The 19,514-nt window shown below is 53.2% G+C and overlaps 2 protein-coding genes and 1 long non-coding RNA gene across 4 annotated transcripts in view; 2 read left to right on the top strand and 1 right to left on the bottom strand.

Moving 5' to 3' along the window:
- Positions 1 to 12,228, bottom strand: part of LOC311610187 — a 39,390-nt gene extending 27,162 nt beyond the window's left edge. Inside the window, exons 1-4 of one of the 2 annotated variants that reach the window (XR_014792906.1) lie at positions 9,481 to 12,228; positions 4,915 to 5,423; positions 3,322 to 3,798; positions 2,342 to 3,206 (exon numbers count right to left, since the gene is read on the bottom strand). This is a non-coding gene — a long non-coding RNA (uncharacterized lncRNA). Of the gene's footprint in view, positions 1 to 2,341; positions 3,207 to 3,321; positions 3,799 to 4,914; positions 5,424 to 9,480 lie in introns of those variants that run through there. The other variant, XR_014792905.1, reaches the window with a different exon arrangement.
- The window catches only part of LOC311610140 (dipeptidase 2-like), a 564,319-nt gene that overhangs the window by 264,789 nt on the left and 280,016 nt on the right, over positions 1 to 19,514 (top strand). The gene's annotated exons all lie outside the window — the stretch shown is intronic.
- Positions 1 to 19,514, top strand: part of SMPD3 (sphingomyelin phosphodiesterase 3) — a 77,434-nt gene that overhangs the window by 30,838 nt on the left and 27,082 nt on the right. The window lies entirely within an intron of this gene.

Raw genomic sequence — 19,514 nt, 5'->3', positions numbered from 1 at the left:
GAGGACCGTGGTATCCTCCAAGGACACAGGCTTCCCGCCTGCCCTGGACAGGCAGGCCCTAGGGCCAGCCCAGGTGCCCCTGGAATACAGCATTGCCTGTGCTCTGACACACCAGGCAGACAGGGCCCACAGACCCAAAAGCCTGCTCTTTTTTATTATTATTATTTTTTATTTTATTGATTTTTATAGAGAGGAAGGGAGAGGGATAGATAGCTAGAAACATCGATGAGAGAGAATCATTGACCAGCTACCTCTTGCACACCCCCTACCAGAGATGTGCCCGCAACCAATGTACATGCCCTTGACTGGAAACGAACCTGGGACCTTTCAGTCCGCAGATCGACGCTCTACCACTGAGCCAATCTGGTTTCGGCAAAAAAGCCTGCTCTTTTGAGCATGGGCAGCAATCACTTCAGCCTAGCAAGGTAAAGGCCTGAGCATAACAATAGAACAACTGCAGCAGCTGCCCACCGAAGGCACACCTAGCCACACACACACACACAACTGCAGAAGTGAAAGACCAGAAAGCGCCTGGCTTTAGCAGTATTATTTCTTCCTGGTGAACTTGCCAAGATCAACTGTTTGCTAAGCATACAAGGAGGCAGAGGGGGAGGGGGGCAGGGGAGAGGAGGGGCAGGGATGAGTTGGGTGGTGCCATTCAGAGAAGCCCTGCCAGGCTGAGGAGAAGACAACGGGCTTAGACGTGGACTTTGCAGTCTGTCGGTGACGGGCTGGAGGAAGCCAGGAGGGGTTGAGATGACTTGTGGAGGGAAGAGGGGACAGGGAGTGTGGGCCTGGAGCAGCTCAGGGTCTGAGGCCTCAGGGAGAGGGAGATGGGAAGGGGCTGGCAGGGGACAGGGGCACACAGGAAGACAGGAAGCACAGAGAAGAGGGCAGGGCTGGCTCTGAGCGGTGCCTGGGAGTGTTTTCATTCACAGCGAGGTCTCCTCGCTGACCCGAGGCCAGCAGGAAGCCAGTGGCACACGCCTGCCAGCCAGGCACAGTGGCGACAGCAGCCCTGTTACCTTCCTAACGGGGGCCTGGTCTCGGAGCCTCACGGAAGGCAGAATCCCCAGCTCCGTTCAGACCCCACGTGGTCCTGCCTGACCCCGCCGAGCTGCCTTTGCTGCGCAGATGTTGTCAGTTTGAATCTGATGCAATGAACTCTTTAAATAGCTGCCCTAATGGATAATCAATCACTTCAGAGCTTTAATACTAAATGAGGCTGTTGGGCACGTTTGGGGGCAAAGCTCCTTGCTGCATCTGAGCCCAGGGCTCCCCTCTCTCTTTTACTTTGCGAAGCAGAGCGTGTCACATTAAACACCTAATAGGCTAAGACAGAGCTCTGTGACCTAAAAAAGGAAAGAAGCTGAAGAGGTAGACTCTCCAAGACTCTCCGGATTACCTCGGTAATTTATAGATCTTTCACATTTAGGCTCGTCATTTGAAGAGTATCAAGGACAGCAAAACAGAGTGTCATGTGGATATTTAAAATAAGGGTCTGCTACAAATACGTTGTAAAGTCAAGATGAAGATAATAAAAGCACAGTAGCCGCCGCCGTTACACTTTTCAGATTCCCACATTCAAAAGGCCGGAGCAGGGAGGAACGCTAAGGTTGCTAGATAGTTCCTATAGAATCAGTGTTTCCCAAAGTGTGGTCCGCGTCCCCCCAGGGGTACGGGAAGAGTTTGGTGGGGGTACGCGTTGCACCGGAGTTGGGTGGGGATATGCACTGCACCGTGCTTAGCTGCGCCTAATTCTACGTTCTCGTGAGTACGAGGGATACTCAGCGTTATGAAAATTATAGAAAGGGTACACACATGTCAAAAGTTTGGGAAACACTGAATTTGTTCCTATGGTTCTCTACAGCGGCAGTTCTCAACCTGTGGGTTGCTAGCAGGGTCTCCTAAGACCATCGGAAAACACAGATATTTACATTACAGTTCATTAACAGTAGCAAAATTACAGTTATGAAGTAGCAACGAAAATAATTTTATGGCTGGGGGTCACCTCAGCATGAGGAGCTGTATTAAAGGGGCCTTAGGAAGGTTGAGTACCGCTGCTCTAGACGGATCTCCTGGAAACCCCCAAGAAGCCCACTTAGAACCTTCCACCCAGAGAAACAAGCCGTCTGCAAACCTGCGGAGCAGGTGGAACCCACAGCCTGACCGGCAGCACTGCTGCTCTGGTGACTCCTCCTCAGCCACGCCCAGGTCCTCCCAGCTGTGAGTCCAGCCTCCGGGCACTCCTCCCCGCTGCCTCCATCCCTGCACACTCTCCTCCCGGGGGTCCTTCCCTGCGCCCCCCCCCCCCCATGCCATGCCCTCCCAGCCACCTCGCTGCTGGCTCCTCAGGCTTCTCCATGGAGTCTGTTTTCTCAAACTCCAAGGCCAGTGACTCCTGAGCTTCTTCCCGGCCCTCGCCCTGTGCTCTCCCTGTGGGACCGTGTCCGTTCTTTGGCTTCCGTTACCAGCCACTTGTGTGCTGGCCGCATGCACATTGCTATCTCGAGCTTGTGATTCTCTTCCTAACTGTGCCCTTTGATGTCCCGTGTTCTCATGGGCAGGTCCACCTGAATGTCCCTCGGGCACCGCAGTTGCTCCTTGTCCCAGTCTGGTTCGCCATAGATGCCTGAATTCCCCCCCCCACCCCCCACCCCCCGTCTCATTTCAAATTCAAGCCTCACCATCCGCCCAAGTGCCCAGGCCCACCTCTCCCTGAACCTCCACGTGGTACCAGAGTCATTACCTCCTGCATCCCTGCCACCATGTCCCACCATGTAACCAAGGCAACCTCTTCCTGGCCCTGCCTCTGCCTCTAAGCCCTGCCCCGCTGCAGCCCGTGTGATGTTTGCGGAACTCAGATGAGATGTGACTGCTGCCAGCCTCCCCCATCCCCTCTCTGTTGGCCAGACCCAGGCGCTGGTGCCCGCCCCTGCAGAGCTTTGCACGTGCCATCTCTTCTGTTCCTGCTTGGACACAAATCGGGAAACACATGCCAGCTCCCAGGCCCAGGGAAGGCCCACCTCCCTAGGCCCCTCCTCCATCCACCGATGGGCGGGCTGAGGTGAGAGAGATGAGCTGGGCCTGCACCACAGGCCGGGGCCGCAGGAAACCGAGCAGAGACGGAGCCTCCGTTTGCGAAAGAGGGGACACAGCTGTTCCTTATCTTCCCAAAGCCACTCTTAAAGGATCTCCTCCAAGCTCTTAATTAGTAAAGAGAGAAGCGAGGATGTTACTGCCCGGGCTGTGCTTTCAAAATACCCTCTCATCCCCCATGACTCGCTCAGCCTCACAGAAAACAGTTATATTACCAAGTACCTTTTTAAAAACCGTCCTCGTGATGGGATGTCGCAGCTACTTGTTTATCTCCCAGCTGCAAGGACTTCTCAGGTCACCCGAGTCCACGTACAGCAGAGCCTCCTCTGCCTGGGGACGGGACGCCCGGCGGCCAGAGGTGGGGAAAGAGGCCGGGGCAGGGGACCCATCTCCGGGCCGAGGCCTGGGGGGCGCGCTCAGAGCCAGCACAGCCAGCCGGTCCGGCCAGGCCTCCACTGCCCGCCTCTCAGGTGGAAGTCATGGACGGGATGGTGGGGGAGGTGCTCGGTGTGGGAGACAGAGAGGCCGGACAGGGACCCGAGGCTCAGGAAAACGAGGGTGCTGGTTCCGGTTCCACACTTGCTGGGCAGCAGCTGCTCAGAGGTTCCGATCGGGACCCAGTCCGCCCAGTCCACGCACAACCCATTGGAAGTCGCTTCCTTCATGTCCTTGAACCTGAAAACAGGAATTGAACACACGCTGGGGAGAGGGGAGGGGGTGATTACGAGCTGTTTCCAAAGAAGGAATAAATCCTGTTTTTTGGACCCATTCTATACTCTGCCACATGTCCAGGACTCGCCTGGATTTCTCTGGGGCCACTTATCTTTTTATAGTTTGACCTTTACACAGGAAAAACCTCAATGGTTCTCCACGGTTTTGAATAAGCTGAAATGGATGTACTTTTCTTAATGATTAAAGAGTGAGAGACAGCCTGGCCCCAGGAGTACCTTTCCCTGGAAGAAGGGCGCACAGAACTCCCCTGCGCGATGGGCCCTCCCGGCTGTTTATCTTCCAGCTGCGAGGACTCCGCCACCCACGGTCTGCCCACAAGGACGGCGCTGCGTCCTGGGTTCAGAGGCGGGGAGAGGAACCCCACCCCGGCCCTCAGAGTTACCCAAACGTCCCAGGCCAGCACAGGACCGCAGGGCCCCACAGCCAGTGGATGGGTGGGTGAGAGCATCACCACCACCTTCCAGGGCACCACCTGAGCTGAGCCCAGTGGGTCCCCTTGTAGTCAGAGAGCAGGCATTGCACACAAGCACTCCGCCGCCGAGAACTGGAGGGAAGCAGAGGGGGACGTGAAAAAAGCATCCACAGCCCAGCTGGCGGGGCTCAGTGGTTGAGCTTCGACCTGTGGGCCGGGAGGTCACGGTTCAATTCCCAGTGAGGGCACATGCCTGGTTTTCTGGTTTGATTCCCAGTGGGGGGGCATGCAGGAGGCAACCGATCAATGATTCTCTCTCATCATTGCTGATTCTATTTCTCTCTCACTCTCCCTTTCTCTCTCTGAAAAAGAAAAAAATAATAATAATAAAAGGTGAGTACATAGTAGGTGCTCAACAAACATGGTTCACGAGCTGAAGCTTTTCAAAGCACAGCGTCCTGACGTGTATCATACACGGCCCCGCCTTCCTAAGCAGCACGGATGGAATATTATTTCACCCGGTCTTCCTAGCTGGGGGATCTTATTTACAAAAAAAAAAAAAAGAGATGGCAATCATACAACATCAGTCTTGAGTGGGAATTTGGGAGCGTGCCCAGGCCAATTTCTCACCGTGATGATCTCACACGTCTGAGATTTGCAGAGACGCTTACCTTGTGCTTTTTCTCTTGGTTTGACTTTCGCTTTATGGAAACCAAGTTGCAGCGTTTGTCAGAACCGCCGCGTGTTAAGTGAAAGCAGTTGGCTCTGAGTGAGGGCTCCGAGTCGCTCCTTACAAAGCAAAGCACGCCAGACCCGGCGGGGCCGTGTGGCTGCCTTCGGCTGTTCAGAGATGCTTTCTGTCGCCGTAAGGGTTCCGGCGGCGCTTGCCTGATCTTAGCCTCTGTGGGTGTTTGGTGCTCGGTGGTCTGATCACATGCAGGCCTTGGCAGCTGTTGTCGGGTGCTGGGCCGAGGATCCCCTGAGTACTGTCTTCAGTCCCTGTGAAGCCGAGCTGGGGGTGTGGGGGGCCCTTCAGGGCCTTCTCAGCCTTGATTCTCACAGTCCTCGGGGGACAGGCAGGACCTTCCTGGACCCCCCACTTCCCACACAGAGTCAGGGAGGCCGTGGGGCTTGCTTGAGTACGTGACAAAGCTCAGCGCCTCTCCTGTGGCTGTCAAACCTGTGGAGGTGGGAGAGGGAGCTGGTGGGTCCTTCGGCCTCCAGGGCTGGATAGTAACCACGGTGATCGCCACCACGGCATCCAGCCAGGCTCTGGGACAGAACCTCGTGCATTTTAGCCTCGGGACACCTAGACCTGGTGTTACTGGGGAACTATTCAAATCCTTACCTGAGGGAGGAATGAAAGTGAGGCACCGGGAGGAAACCTGGCCAACCCAAAGCCTCTCACCAGGCATTAGAGCTGCCGCCATGAGCGCTCTCCTCACTTCAGACACAACCGCCCCAACGCAGACCCAGCGCGGGTCAGACACAGGGACCCACAGGGCCCTGTCTTGGCCATCGGTGACGTCTTGCTTGCAAATGCATCCCTCCTCCAGGCGGCCTCACTGCACCCAACCCCCGGGCTCCCCACCCTCAGGAGCCTCCTGGAGACGCAGCCCACCCGGGCCCAGGGCTCCATTTCTCAGGAAAGGTATTCTCTGCGGGGCAGACGGTCCCCCTGGAGAGCGTTCCGGCAAAGGCGGAATGAAACACAAAGGACCGTCAGCGCAGCACAGGAATCTGCACCGAGTGACTGAGGACAAAAGGCAGCTGCAAGCCAGCTGGGAAAACACAGGGCCTGCTCCAAGCCCACCCTGGAGCCTGCTGGGAGGGCAGGTCCGCTGTCTCACTGAGGGTCCCACCCCCACCACTGGCCCTCCCCACCATTCCCCAGGGTCCCCCTACCTCCCTCAGGGCAGCTGACAGGGCCCGGCCCCCAGCAGAGCCCCCGATGAGCACGCCATCAGAAGGACCACGACAGGTCCCTCTAAAAAGAAGCCCAGACGAAACCGGTTTGGCTCAGTGGATAGAGCATCTATCTGTGGACTGAAGGGTCTCAGGTTCGATTCCGGTCAGGGGCATGTGCCTTGGTTGCAGGCACATCCCCGGTGAGGGGGTGTGCATAAAGGCAGCTGATCGATGATTCTCTCTTATCGATGTTTCTAACTATCCCTCTCTGTAAAAAAATCAAAAAAAAAATAAATATATATATATATATATATGTATATATATATATATATTTTTTTTTTTTAAAAAAAGAATGGCTTGATAGAAAAATATGTGAAGTATTTTTCTATCAAGCCATTCTTAAAAAAAAAAAAAAAATGACTTGATAGAAAACGATTCACTCGGCAGTAATCTGATGGAATCGGAGCCACACCAGATCCACCCAGATTTTAGTGGCCGTGTCTGTCCTTGCCACCCAAGCTTTGCCTCTCACACACACACACACAAAAAAAAAAATTCAAAATCCATCTTTTCCTCTCTAAATATTTTGAAAACATCTCCCCCGTTCCTCCAGGAGTTTCCTGTGCCTCCTTTGCTTTTATAAGATCACAAATCATTAAATCCTCACGAATGGATATACTTTGTCCATTGTAGTAGCTGAACCTATGTTATCATGTTTCCCTTGTCACCTTGAGTTATAGGAAGCTCAGACCTAAACTCAGAGCTTGGTCACAAAAATTATTCTAATTAGAAAATTTATATTCTCTTTTTTTTTACTGGGTTCTAGTTTCCCAATTCTGTTTTACTGTAATAATTTCAGTGTCACATCTTTTGTTATAAACCTTCACAAATATCTATATATATAAAAAGCCAATGGCCATAATGACCATAACGACCAGTTGCTACGATGCCCACTATGGCCAGTGAACTGGTGGATCAGGGGGTGTGGCTGTCTGGCCAACCTTTGTGGCCCTTCCCCCTGGCTGCCCCATCCCTGATTGTACTCCCCACCCCAATGTGGGTCAGGGCTGGCTGGCCAACACCCTACCACCCTGATCAGCCCACAGCCCTTCCCCCTGCTGTCCCCGCCTCTGGTATCCCCACACCCCAATAGGGGGCAGGGATGGTCCTCCAACCTCCTGAAGCCCCTCCCCCCATCCTGTCCCACCCCAGATTGGCTGCCCCACTCCATCAGGGGCAGGGCCTGTGGGCCAACCACCCATGGCCCCCTTCCCCAGGCTACTGGCCCCTGATCAGCACCCTCCACCCCATTTGGGGGTGGGGGTGGCTGGCCCACCGCCCACAGCCCCTCTCCATGGCCAGCCACACCCTCAATCAGTGGGGCCCACTGGCCAATCACCCACGGCCCCTTCCCCCAGCCAGCCCCGATCAGGTCCCGATGGGGCAGGCTGGCCAGCCAGCCAACCTCCCACCATCTCCTCCTCCTGACAGGCCCACCCCAGATCCACCCAAGTTGGGGCCAGGCCAGCCAGACCCAACCTGTGCACAAATTTGTGCACCTGGTTTCTAGTTTCTTTTTTTATAAGAGGAGGAAAATAAATGAAGTCAATTTTAAAAAGGAGTCCTCTCAAAGTATCCTTTCAAAAGAGATTATTGATCCCTAAAATTATCCTTGTCCAGGGAAGATAGCTTTCTTTAATTTATGCCAAGAGCAGGGTTTTCCGAGTTTCCATGATAGTGCCTCAGACATGCTTTTGGTAAATTGATGAGACAGTTCTCATTGCCGACATTTTATTTCCCCTTAAATGTCCTGAGCAACCTACGTGTGAATCAATGCATCTTTCCAAGCTACGTTTATGGCTCAGCAATAATTGTAATGTGCCTGAACCAGCACCTCAGATGTCCCTTTTCATCTTTCTTGATCCTTTTCTGGCCCCCACACCCCAATCTCCCAGAGAATGAATCTGAAGACCCTATTAATGAGCCAACAGCCCGGAACCCCCATCTGATTTTGAGGCTGCCCTCCGGCGAGCACTAAACCCTCAGCCCCCACCACCCTGCCCCCACGCCCTGATGTGCTGCCCTGAGCGCCTTTCGCTCCTGCCGGCTGATTGTGTTCGGCAAATGTTTGTAAATGTCTCCTCCACGCTACAGTGAGCTTCCGCCCCCCTGAAACTGTGTTTTCTGAGCCTTTTGTGTCTCCTAATGGTGCCTGGAACATTTTGCACATGATAAGAACTCAAATAAAAACGAACAATAAGCGTCCCCGACCAGCGAGAGCTTTTTTTACGAGGCTCTCAATGAAAACACTGAACCGCGTCGACGTCTGATACAGGCGAACATCTGGAGATGCCGGTGGCAGATGCCCAATTATGCTGAGGCTGATGAATGGGCACCGCGTTGCTTGGGGCTGGTGAGCATCTCTCAGCTGGTAGCCTGCTGCTGGCGTGGCGACAGGCTGCCCCCTGCCCAGGGCACCGTCCCGGCGGGGGGAGGGCCGTCAAGGCTCGCCCATCTTCCCCCAGGCCGAGCCGTCGTCGCCGCTGACGGACACCGGGGCCTGCTGCCCTGTCCCGGAGGAAGGGGAGGGCGGGTGAGATTTTTATTTCCGCGTTCACTTTTCCATTTCACAGAGAGATCACTTTTTTTTTTTTTTCCAGACGCGAGCGTTAATTATAGCGGAGGCACCATCCAGTGGCACTAAGTGATCACTAGATATTAGGAGGTTGACATGGATATTGTTTCAAGCAGCTCCGTGATTTATTATCTAATTTAGATAAACGGCAAATAGTGATATCATAATAGCCCCCTTTTATTCTGGTTTGCGCCTCGTTGTCTCTGGGTAGAGCGCGGGGAATGAATCATCCCACGGGCTCCGTGGGCTCTCATGTCAGACCCGAGAGGCTTCAAACCCCGGCCCTGCTGCTGGCCGAGGGCGAGAGCTGTGGCTGCGGGGTCCCCCCGGACCTGCTGCAGCCTCAGGCTGAGGCCCGGGGAGGCCAGGCGCGCGCGCGCACACACACACACACGCACACGCACACGCACACGCACACGCACACACACACACACACACACACAGCACTGTGTCGGCATCAAGGCCGCACTCCCGGGGTGAATTGTTAAATGCCAGCAGAGAGAGGATGACTGATTTCTGCTCTTAGGGTGGGGTCCGCGGGGAGAGGCTAAGGCGTCCCTGTCAGCCTCTGAATTGTCCCCTCCGAGGAGGCGGAGTGAAATGGGGATTTGAATGGGGGTTGGGGGGCGCATGGCAGGGGTGCTATCCTGCGGCTGAGCGGGTGTTCTCCCGGGCCCGGGCCACGTTTACTTACGTTTCTGAAAGAGGAAGAGGGCTCTCAGGCCACATACGTTACCCCAGGTCACCATTTTCATCTGAGCGCAGCTCGGTTCACTCGTTAAGGTCTCGCAGGAGGAACAGTTCTGAGCCTGGCCGGGAGTGCGGCCTTGACGGGGCCGGGAGCGACAGCTGGCCGAGCAGCGGCAGGGCCGTGGGCACCGGGCGGCCCAGGCCAGCGGGACGGCAGGTGCGGGGCGGCCGAGCGCCCTGAGGCTGCGACCCAGCACCTCGGCCCACCCCCTGCCGCGGGAAAGAAACCCTACAAGGCGCAGTGCCTTAGAAACACGTCCTCACCCAAACAGATCCCACCAAAGGTAAACCTTAAAAATCAAGCCAGGAGGGAAATCCCCCTTTTGGAGAGCCAGCTACCACTATCGGGGTGAGAGCCAGCTCCTACCCCAGCGCGGCCCACGGGGCCCTGAAGTCTGGACTCGGGTAACAGGACACTCGGGGCTGCCCCACTGCTGCTGTGGCCAAGGACGTGGTCTCCCGCGTGGTGTCCAGGTCACCGGAGTGGCCCCGAAAGGACACGTGTCTTCCGTTTCCTGTGGGAAGCTTTCTTTTCTGGGTCGTATTCTTAGAAACAGGGTGTCCGGCTGCTGTGACACCAGACGCGATACGAGGCAGGGCTGCAGACAGGACCTGTGGGCAGGGGCCCTGGCTTATCCCTGCAGTCCTGCTCCTGCAGGTGCCTTGCCAGACCCTCCGCTTGCCTTTGCTAAGCGGTGGGCACGGGGATTCCAGGGGGAAGCAGACACCGGTGAGGTGCTGTAACGCTGCCCACCATGCCCGCCGGCCGTGCGGCAGCCTCGCCAGGAAGGACCGGTGCTTCCTGCAAAGCATGAAGTGCACGGGCTTTCCCACAGCTCCTCTCGAGAGCTCTTCCCGGCCCTCGGCCTCCTGCGTCGCCCCTCGAGTCACAGGCACTCCGTAAGTGCTGTCACAGCGAAGGCGGGCCTTCTCTTCGTTACGGGAAGATGGGGTGACTGTATTTCAAAACCAGCCCAGCCCTGGTTTTCAAAGGCGTTGGGGTAGATCATCATGCACACAAACAAACGTCGGGCGAGTCCATTCATTTCCAACGTCTGTTTTCCGAGAAGCATTAGGCTTGGGAAGGGATTGATCACGCCAAATCCACTTACAAAATGTTTACAGCTCCCATGATCACGAGTAATGATTAGAAGAAAAGACTTAGAAATCCTGGGTGTTTGGTATTTAACGGATTAAACCAGCCTTCCTGGCACCGAGAAATAGCGTCCCTCCAGGGTAGTGGCTCGGTCTTCGAGTTTTCAGGCAGGAGCGAAGACAGAGGTGTTGGTGAGGCCATGGCACTTCCGTGTACCCGGAGTTCAGTTCCTACCTGCAACAAATCTGTACCGGTGTCTGCTGTGAGCCAGAAGCTGTTCTGAGTGTCACAGATCCAACTGTGAGCAAATCAGACATACTCCCTGCCTTCATGGGGCTGTGCCTTTTAGCGCAGGCAGAAGGACAGTACAGAGATGCATAATGTGTTAGTGGTGATGTTTTAGAAAGAAAAGCGGAGCAGGGTAAGCAGAGAGGGCGATGGAAGGGAATGGTATTCTGTACAGAGTGATCCAGGCTATTCCAAGGAAGTGGCATTTAAGTAGGGGCGTGAAGAGAGTGAAGAGAGTGAGCCATGTGGGCATTCGAGGGTAGAAAACTGCAGAAAGACAGGACCTGGGGCGGGAGGGGCACGGCACTGGGTGTACTGCACCCTGAGACAGCGTCTACAGATCCACTCTCCAGCCTCAAGGGGGAAAACTAGCTCATCATCATTACGGAACAAAGCATCCTCGCCAGCAAGTCAGCAGCGTTCCTCTCAGTCCTGATGAGCCATTCTCGCCTTTCTCAGCATCTTCCTGGAAGCCACCTTATTCAGCACACTCACTGCCTTCCCAGGGGAAACGCATTCCAGCTGGGGGTTGTGTTCCCGACTGAGATTCCAGCGACCAATGAGGGAAGGCTCTGACCAGCCAGTGCCTTAAACACTCAGTCACCCCCCACAGGGCTCCATAATAGCCAGACCACTGGGAGGAAGCCCCACACCTAGCTTGCACGCCTCCTCCTCCTCCTCACACATCCACTGAGTCACTGACCTCAGGTGGGCCCCACTCTCCCGGGCTGGGCTCCTGCAGGTGGTGCCAAGACGAAAAGCCGGACTGGATCATGATTCTGGCCCGAAGCTTGTTCTCAGGTCATGCCAGATGTGCATGCCAGATTCCTCGTAGCACCTGATGCAGCCCCACAAATTACTTTTGTTTTCTGGATCAGAGGAAGGTCACCAGCCAGCCCTGGTGCAGGAGAAGGGGCGTGGGAGCTCGCAGGCAAGTCTACAAGGCGGCTCTTGCAGTTAAGGGAACCTCTGGAATGTTGTTGGCTCCTGGTGGCCTCCGTGAGTTTGCAGAGAAGTGTCTGCTGTGGGCCTGGGATCACTGTTGGTCGGCGAGGCTGGCAGCGGAAGAAGGAGGGGATAGAACGTTCAATCCAATCCAAAAGTAACAGATCCAATCCCCATCACCCGATAACCTGATTGTTTGGCTTATGTGACTCCCACACCACCAGTCAGAAGAGCAATTCTCTCCCACTCTGGTCATGTACAGTAGCTGCGAGTCTTATACCCTCAGGCGCAGAAGGGCAGGAATGGCCAGCCCCGAATCTCCCAGCTTCGCTGTGATCAGGGCAGCGGTGCGAGATCTAGGCACCTTTGTCGGGATTTGAAGGATGTGGCCGAGGCAGGGTGAGGCTGCAGGTGTGCACACAGCCAGTCTCCCCCGCCCCCAACAAGACAGTGCCGACCTACAATATGGTATTGAAAACCTTTGTCTCTTCCACTATTTTTTTTTTTAACATCAGAAAGTGCAGGATGCTTTTTGTCTGAGTCTATTCCAGCTGCCACTGTTTTCTAACTCATTGGACCAGCTTCTGTATCTTGATAAATGTTACTTAGAGCCACCATATTGAATTAGGAGCTGATTCTATCTGATTTGCCATGTAATAGGGTTAGGTCCATTTCCTGGGACGTAGCAGAAGGGCCTGATGGTCCCCAAGCTGACCCATAATTACCTCTTAAAGTTAGAGCCCAAATGGGTCATGCCAACAAGGTCCCCAACTAAGGGGGGGACACCCCAACAGAGCTACATAAAAAGCACCATGATTTCTGGTACCTCAACAGAGCCCTTGGCCCTTACCCAGGACCACATTACCTTTGATGCACGTATTTGAGGGTGGCACCCTTCCAGTGGCCACTTGTCAAAGGCAGGAAGTGGGACCAAGAGGCTCTATGGCAGGGTAGATTGAAAAGAACTCTTGTTTCAGAGTCAGGTGGACCTGGGTTCAAATCCAAGCTCCTCCAGTGAGATCTTGGGCTGTAAGCTTCTCTCTTGGCCTCAGTTGTCTCATCTATAAAATGATGAAGACAGTGGCAGAGGCACTGCTGTGGTGTCGAGTGGGGAGGTGTGATGACATCAGGAACTTGGCCTTCGCCCCATGGAGCCAGGAGCTTCAGAGCATCATGGACGCCACTGACACCCCCATTTGTAACAGTGCTCCACTCATGGTCACTACAGAAGCAATGCTGACACCTGGCCACTGGCTGAATCTTCCAAGGAAAGAGGACAGGTAACCTGGCAGTCAGGACAAAAGACAGCTGACTGGGCCCAGTGGGTGTGGCTCAGTGGTTGAACCAGGAGGTCACGGTTTGATTCCTGGTCAGGGCACATGCCTGGGTTGTGGGTTCAATCCCCAGTAGTGGGTATGGGATGCAGGAGGCAGCCGATTGAAGATTCTCTCTCATCATTGATGTTTCTATCTCTCTCTCTCTCTTCCCTTCCTCTCTGAAATCAATAAAAATAAACAAACAAAACAAACAAACAAAAAAAGAAACAGCTGATTTGGCTCCGAGTCCTCAAGAAAAATGGGGGCCCCCACCCGGCCCTCACATTGCAGTCAGCTGGCTGAGGGGGAGCATGGACCTGGAGGATCCTTCTATGTCAGAGTCCCCAAGACGGGATGGTTGACACTTAGCTCCTCTGGACCCAATGGAACTAGAAGGGATCCCCTCCAGTCCCATTCCCCTCCCTCCCAGGTAGCAACGGTGTTGGGGGTGGGGTGGACACGAGGGACTAACATTCACACATGAAGCAAGTAGGGGACCGGATGTGCCAGGGGCAGCGGTCCCTCCTGCCTCATCCTGCACCTCCATCCTGAACCCAGAGTAGGAGCCCCGGTGGTGGCAGAGGCCAGCAGGGCCTCAGCCGGCAGCCCAGCCAGGCCTGACTCTGCATCCTGAAGTGACCCAGCGGGACGGTTTATTCCTCGGGTGTTTGAATGACAGTCCGAGAGCCGCGAGGCCCGGGGAGGGGCTCCTGCGGGCCCGAGGAGCCCGCAGGATCGGAGCCAACAACGACAGGCTTAGTGTTTGAAAACGTTTGAGTCAACAGAGGGACTGTTTATCAATATTTAAAAACAGAAATGTAATTAGAGGCTGGCGAACCCCCAGAGCTCCTGGCCACGATGTCAAAGGCTTCCTTGACCTGGAGCCGGGAACAGCGTGCACAGGCGACCGCAGACACGGGCTGCCCCTGCGCGCTCGGCCGCAAAGCCCCGGCCCGGCGCCCACCGAGGCTCCTAGCAGATCCTGTGGCTGATGGAATGCTATTTCGCATGTGGGCGCTTTTTTTTTTCTCTCATCCCTAGGTGGTTTTCTTTTCTAAACGTGGCAATACGGGCGTTCTATTTTAAGAACACTAATTACTGCCCGACGTTAATGTAACTAACGCGAACAAAAAAGCCCAACTCTGAACCGAGGAAAGGAAACACGAGTAATTTATGGGGTAATTTTGTGTTCACATCCCTCCAGGCTGCCCGGGAACATGTGTCTTGTGCATTTATTTGTGGCCGGGAGGAGTGAATAAGCAGCCTTCTGGTGGGTTCTGGAGAACGGGGCGCTGGCTGGCCACGTCTGCCTCAGAGACGCCGGCGCGGGCCACCTCGGGCCATCTTGGGCCAGGCTCCCTGCTCGGGCCTCAAAGAGGCAGTGTGAGGGAGGTAAAAATAGAGCGAGGGCCTCGGCAACAGCTTTGACACATGGTTTTCTCATTCCTGGGACTGCCACATACAGCCCTCCTTTCCCAGCTCTTCTAAGTGAAAAAGAAATAAAGATTGAGAATGAAATAAAAAAAACAAACAGGGCTATACGTTAGCCAACCTTTCCTGCATTCTTCTACCTTTTCTCAAGGGCTCCTTTTTGGCTCCTCTTTCCACACCGGGCCAATGTTCTACCCGTGACCCCTTTTTCCCTCTGCCTGCCCTCCTTGAGAATGGGCGTCTACAGCTGTGACTTTACCGCGGGTTCCGTGTGGTCACGGCCCTGCACGCTCTGCACGCTGCAGGCAAATGCTGGCCTCTTGGACGGCGCCCTCCCCCCAGGGGGCTCTAGGCTGCTGGTACAAAGCCCAATGGGTGTGCGGTTGAGGGGAGGGGTGAGAGCTGGAGAACTGAGCCTTAGGATGGGTGCCAAGTGGACCGACCGGGAAGGGTGCTCCAGAGTCAGGGGACAGCATGGAGGTGGGAAAGAGCATGGCTGTTCCAGGAAAGTGAGCTCTACAGGTTGGTGCTGTCAGAATGAATGAGTGGGAGGAAGGGAAGGGCAGAATTGAGGCTGAGGAGGGCAGGGCCCCATCTCCAAGGGCCCCCAGGCCAGACAGGTGGGAAGATTTGTGCTGTGCTCGAAGGGAGGTCTGGAGGTGCTGGGCCAGGGCAGAATGAACTCAGAGCTGCTCCTGTGGGAATCACCGGCCTGACGTGGAGCGTGAGGGAAGCGCTCAATGAAGCCTGGTGGCTGCAGCCATGCGGGAAGAGATGAGGCCAGGGAAGAGGGGAGCAGGGGCTAGAGATGGACCGCAGAGCTGTGAGGATTGGCCTTCACCTTGGATAAGACGGGGTGAGGCTGGGGGAGTGGCCAAAGACAGAGCAGGGAGGGCAGGCTGGTCAGCTGGGCCCCAGGAACCAGCTCCACCATTCACCTCCCTGCTGCCACCTTGGGGCTCTCTTTCTTCTTTCTGTACCTGCCAACAGGGTGACACCAAATACCTTTTAATTGCTTAATGTAGGTCCTTATTTTTAGCCTATAAAGAATGAGTAAATGGAATGGTTTCTATAACAAAGTTACCTATAGTCTCTCATGTATATAAATGTCTAGATTTTTTTTTCTTGATGAATTAACAAAAAAAAAGACAATTCAGACTCCAGGGTGAGGTTTGATGACTCCCTTGGTTGCCCAACTGGCCCTCAGGGCCCTCCCCGCCCCTGAGAGAGCCTGGGGCTCCCCTGGGGGAAGGGGGGAGCGGTGGGGGACACGGACTGACAGGACTCTTTACCTGTGGGATCTGCGGATCTTCCTCACAGCCAGAGGGCATGTTCTTAAACCCTGGGATGATGACATTTTGATAAAGTTTTAAAAAAACGATTTCACTTTGCAAGACAAACAGCTAATAAAATAGGTTCTTTTTTTTTGGTAACCACCCATGCGGCAATCAATCTGTCACTCGGAAGCCTGTTTCCTGAGAGGTGTGAAATGAGGCCACTCCGGAGTTCTGTGGGAACAGAGGGCCCCCGGGAAGCCTGCCTCTCTCCGAGGTTACACTCGCCGCGGAAAGACAGGGAGCCTCTGAGTCAGAGCCCAGGAAAGACCGGCTAACCAGTCGCTCGATCAATACCAACTTTTGGAAGACGCACAGGAGGCAACGGCCCCACCGCTTGCATTGCCGCCGGCCCACGTCTACCGCCACATTTCTTCTCTTCTGCTGCCTCTGTTAGTTTTCAATCCCATCCCGATCGGGAGGGGGGGACTGTTTCCCACGCAGGAGGCTTGCAGGGAGTCAGGGGAGGGTGGGGGCTCCCCTGTGCTGTAGCCATTCAAGTAATAACTTAATTACCTGTAATAAAGTAATAAAGCGAAGGGTCGTTTAGACACCACCAACAAAAGTCAAAAGGACACGCCTGGGTCATAAGACACCACCTGAGGCCTCATCAGAATAAAGAAACCTTCCCCTCACTCACTCTCCTCAGATGTGCGTGGCTGCCTCCTGTTTTCCTGCTGTGATTTTCCCTTAGTCCTCATTTTCTCACTGCATTATAAAAAGTATATATAAGTCCCATTATGTTGTACATAGAACACAATTTCAGTCATCTTAAATTTTATTATTATTATTATTATTATTTTGCAAAAGATGGACTAGATCTTACTCAAAACCTCCCTCAAAGCACTCTAACTGAAGAATTCTGCTGCATTAAACTTAGAAGGGAAGCAGGCGAGTACTGAACAGCAGTGTCTGCACACAGTAGGACCTCCATAGATGCCAATTGTTTTTAATGATGGAATCTAAAGAGCCTTAGGAACCAATAAGATGAACTGGGAGATAACTACTTTGAAGTAAATAATCTAATAACACTGACAGGAACATATCAGAACACTGGTAAAACTATAAAAGAATTTTAAAACAACTGGAAGTAGTAGTTGGCATAACTAAAACAACAGAACAAAGAAATCCGCGATGTTGAGGATAAAATAAAACATCAAACCAGGAATGCAGACAAAGAAAACAGACTGAGGTTCAAATAACTGATTTTGTAAATGGGGAATGGTATCACAGCCCTAAAATAGGAGAGAAATAAATGGGATGAGGCATAGGATGAGGGAAACATCAGGAAAGAAATAATACTAGAAAAGTTTTCAGAGATGAAAAAATAGCTCATCCTAGAACTAAACACATGATACCTTTCAAGTTTAACCCTAAGGGAAAGAAGGAAGCATTTGCAAAATTTCTGAATGATAAATTATATGGCAAGCTGAAGTAGAGGGAGATTTGTTATTTTGTTTGTTTGTTTGTTTGTTTTTTGTTAATCCTCACCCACCCGAGATTTTTTTCCCATTGATTTTTAAAGAGAGTAGAAGAAAGGGGGAGACACAGAGAAAGAGAAACATCAATGTGAGAGAGACACATTGGTTGATTGCTGGGGATTGAGCCTGTCACTGAGGTACTTACCCTTGACCAGAAGTGAACCCTTTCTGCCGCCCTTACTCCACGGGCTGATGCTCTAACCACTGAGCAACCGGCTAGGACATTATTTTTAAATTGGATAAAATGACAAGGGAATTGGCATCATAAATAGTGAAGACAAGATGAACCTCAGAAAAAAATGTGCAATTCTAACCACACATCAGTTATGCTCCTAAACAAGGCTCGCTCTGAACAAGTAGAAGAAAACTAAGTCATTTAAAAATTGGGGGGAATTTGTGCACAGTTACACTTTCTAAAAACAAAGGAGAATGTCTGACTTTTTATAAAAATGTAAAAGACAAAAGCTGATGTCACATGACACTGGAATTAGAATGAACCAATTGAAAAAGAAAGAATAATACGTGATCTGAAATGTAATCACTCCTAAGACTTCACCTACGCTCTAATAATCCCCAAATTCTGACCCAGCCCAGATCTCCTCTGAGTTCTAGGCCTGACTATCCCACGGTCACATGGTCACATCTTATGCAAATATCCCTCACCACCTGCCTTCCCTCACCTCACCCCTGGTTAGTGAGCAATGTCAGTGCCCATACAGTCGCCTGAGCTGGAGACCTCTAACTTCATTCCGGTCCTTTCCATGCCCCTCAAGCACCTCTCGGTCTCGTCCATCTGCATTAGTGTGCTAGGGCTGCCATAAAGAGAACCGCAGGCTGGGTGGCTTACACAGCAGGAATTTACGTTCTTACAGTTCTGGAGGCTAGAAGTCGAAGATCAAGCTTCTGACCTTCTGATTTGGTTTCTGGTGAGATCTTTCTGGCTTGCAGTCTTCACGTGGCCTTTCCTCCATGGGTGTGTGAGGAGGTGGGAGCTCTCTGATGATGGATTTCAGAGAGGAAGGGAGAGGAAGAGAGAGAGAGAAAAACATCAATGATGAGAGAGAATCAATGATCGGCTGCCTCCTGCACGCCCCCTACTGGGGATCAAGCCCGCAACCCAGGCATGTGCCCTTGGCTGGATTCCAACCTGGAACCCTTCAGTCTGCAGGCTGACACTCTATCCACTGAGCAAAAACCAGTGAGGGCACTCTGATGTCTTTCTTATAAGGATACTAACCCTATTAAATTAAGGCTCCTCCCTTATGACCTCATTTAACCTTAATTTCTTCATTAGCAGCCTCATCTCCAAATACAGTCACACTGGGGGTTGGGGCTTCAACATATGAATGGGGGAGGGGGTGCTGGTGGTAGAGCTCCTCTCACCAGCCAGTCCCTACCAGTTACTCTGGGGTATTTCTTCACCCCACCTGAGGTCGTAACCAAATGCACACATCCATCTGGGCATCCCTGACGATGCTTCTTCTCTTACCTTGGAGGTCAAGGGGCAACTCCTTCACCAGAGTTCAGTCAAGACCTTTCCTTGCCCTCGCCGGTTTGGCTCAGTGGATAGAGCGTCAGCCTGTGGACTCAAGGTTCCCAGGTTCGATTCCTGTCAAGGGCATGTACCTTGGTTGCGGGCACATCCCCAGTGAGGAGTGTGCAGGAGGCAGCTGATCGATGTTTATCTCTCATCGATGTTTCTAACTCTGAAATGGTATCACGGCCCATTTGGAGGTATCCCTCTCCCTTCCTCTCTGTAAAAAAAAAAAAAATCAATAAAATATATATATTTTTAAAAAAACAAAACAACTTTCCCCAATGCCAGCAGCTGCTCCACACCCTCACCTCAAGGGACTTCTGCCAGCTCAGCCTAGTCTGAGATCTGCATGAAGTCTGACCCCGACCTCAGCTGGAGGGCTGTGTGGCTGCGAGTGTTCCCAGACCTCTCTGGGCTTGAACTCTGCTGAAGGCAGCTGGCCCCCGCACCACCATGCCGATAAATCATCCTCGGAGGTGCCAGCATCATTTCCAGACCCAGAAAAGTCTGTGTGATTTATCCTTATTTCAAGAACGTAGAAACTGAGGCG

This window comes from Pipistrellus hanaki (genome assembly GCF_964339955.1).
Source record: "Pipistrellus hanaki genome assembly, chromosome: 15".
Taxonomy (NCBI): Eukaryota; Metazoa; Chordata; class Mammalia; order Chiroptera; family Vespertilionidae; genus Pipistrellus; species Pipistrellus hanaki.
Note: the sequence above shows the minus strand (reverse complement) of the source record. Positions and strands in the feature narration are given on the sequence as shown.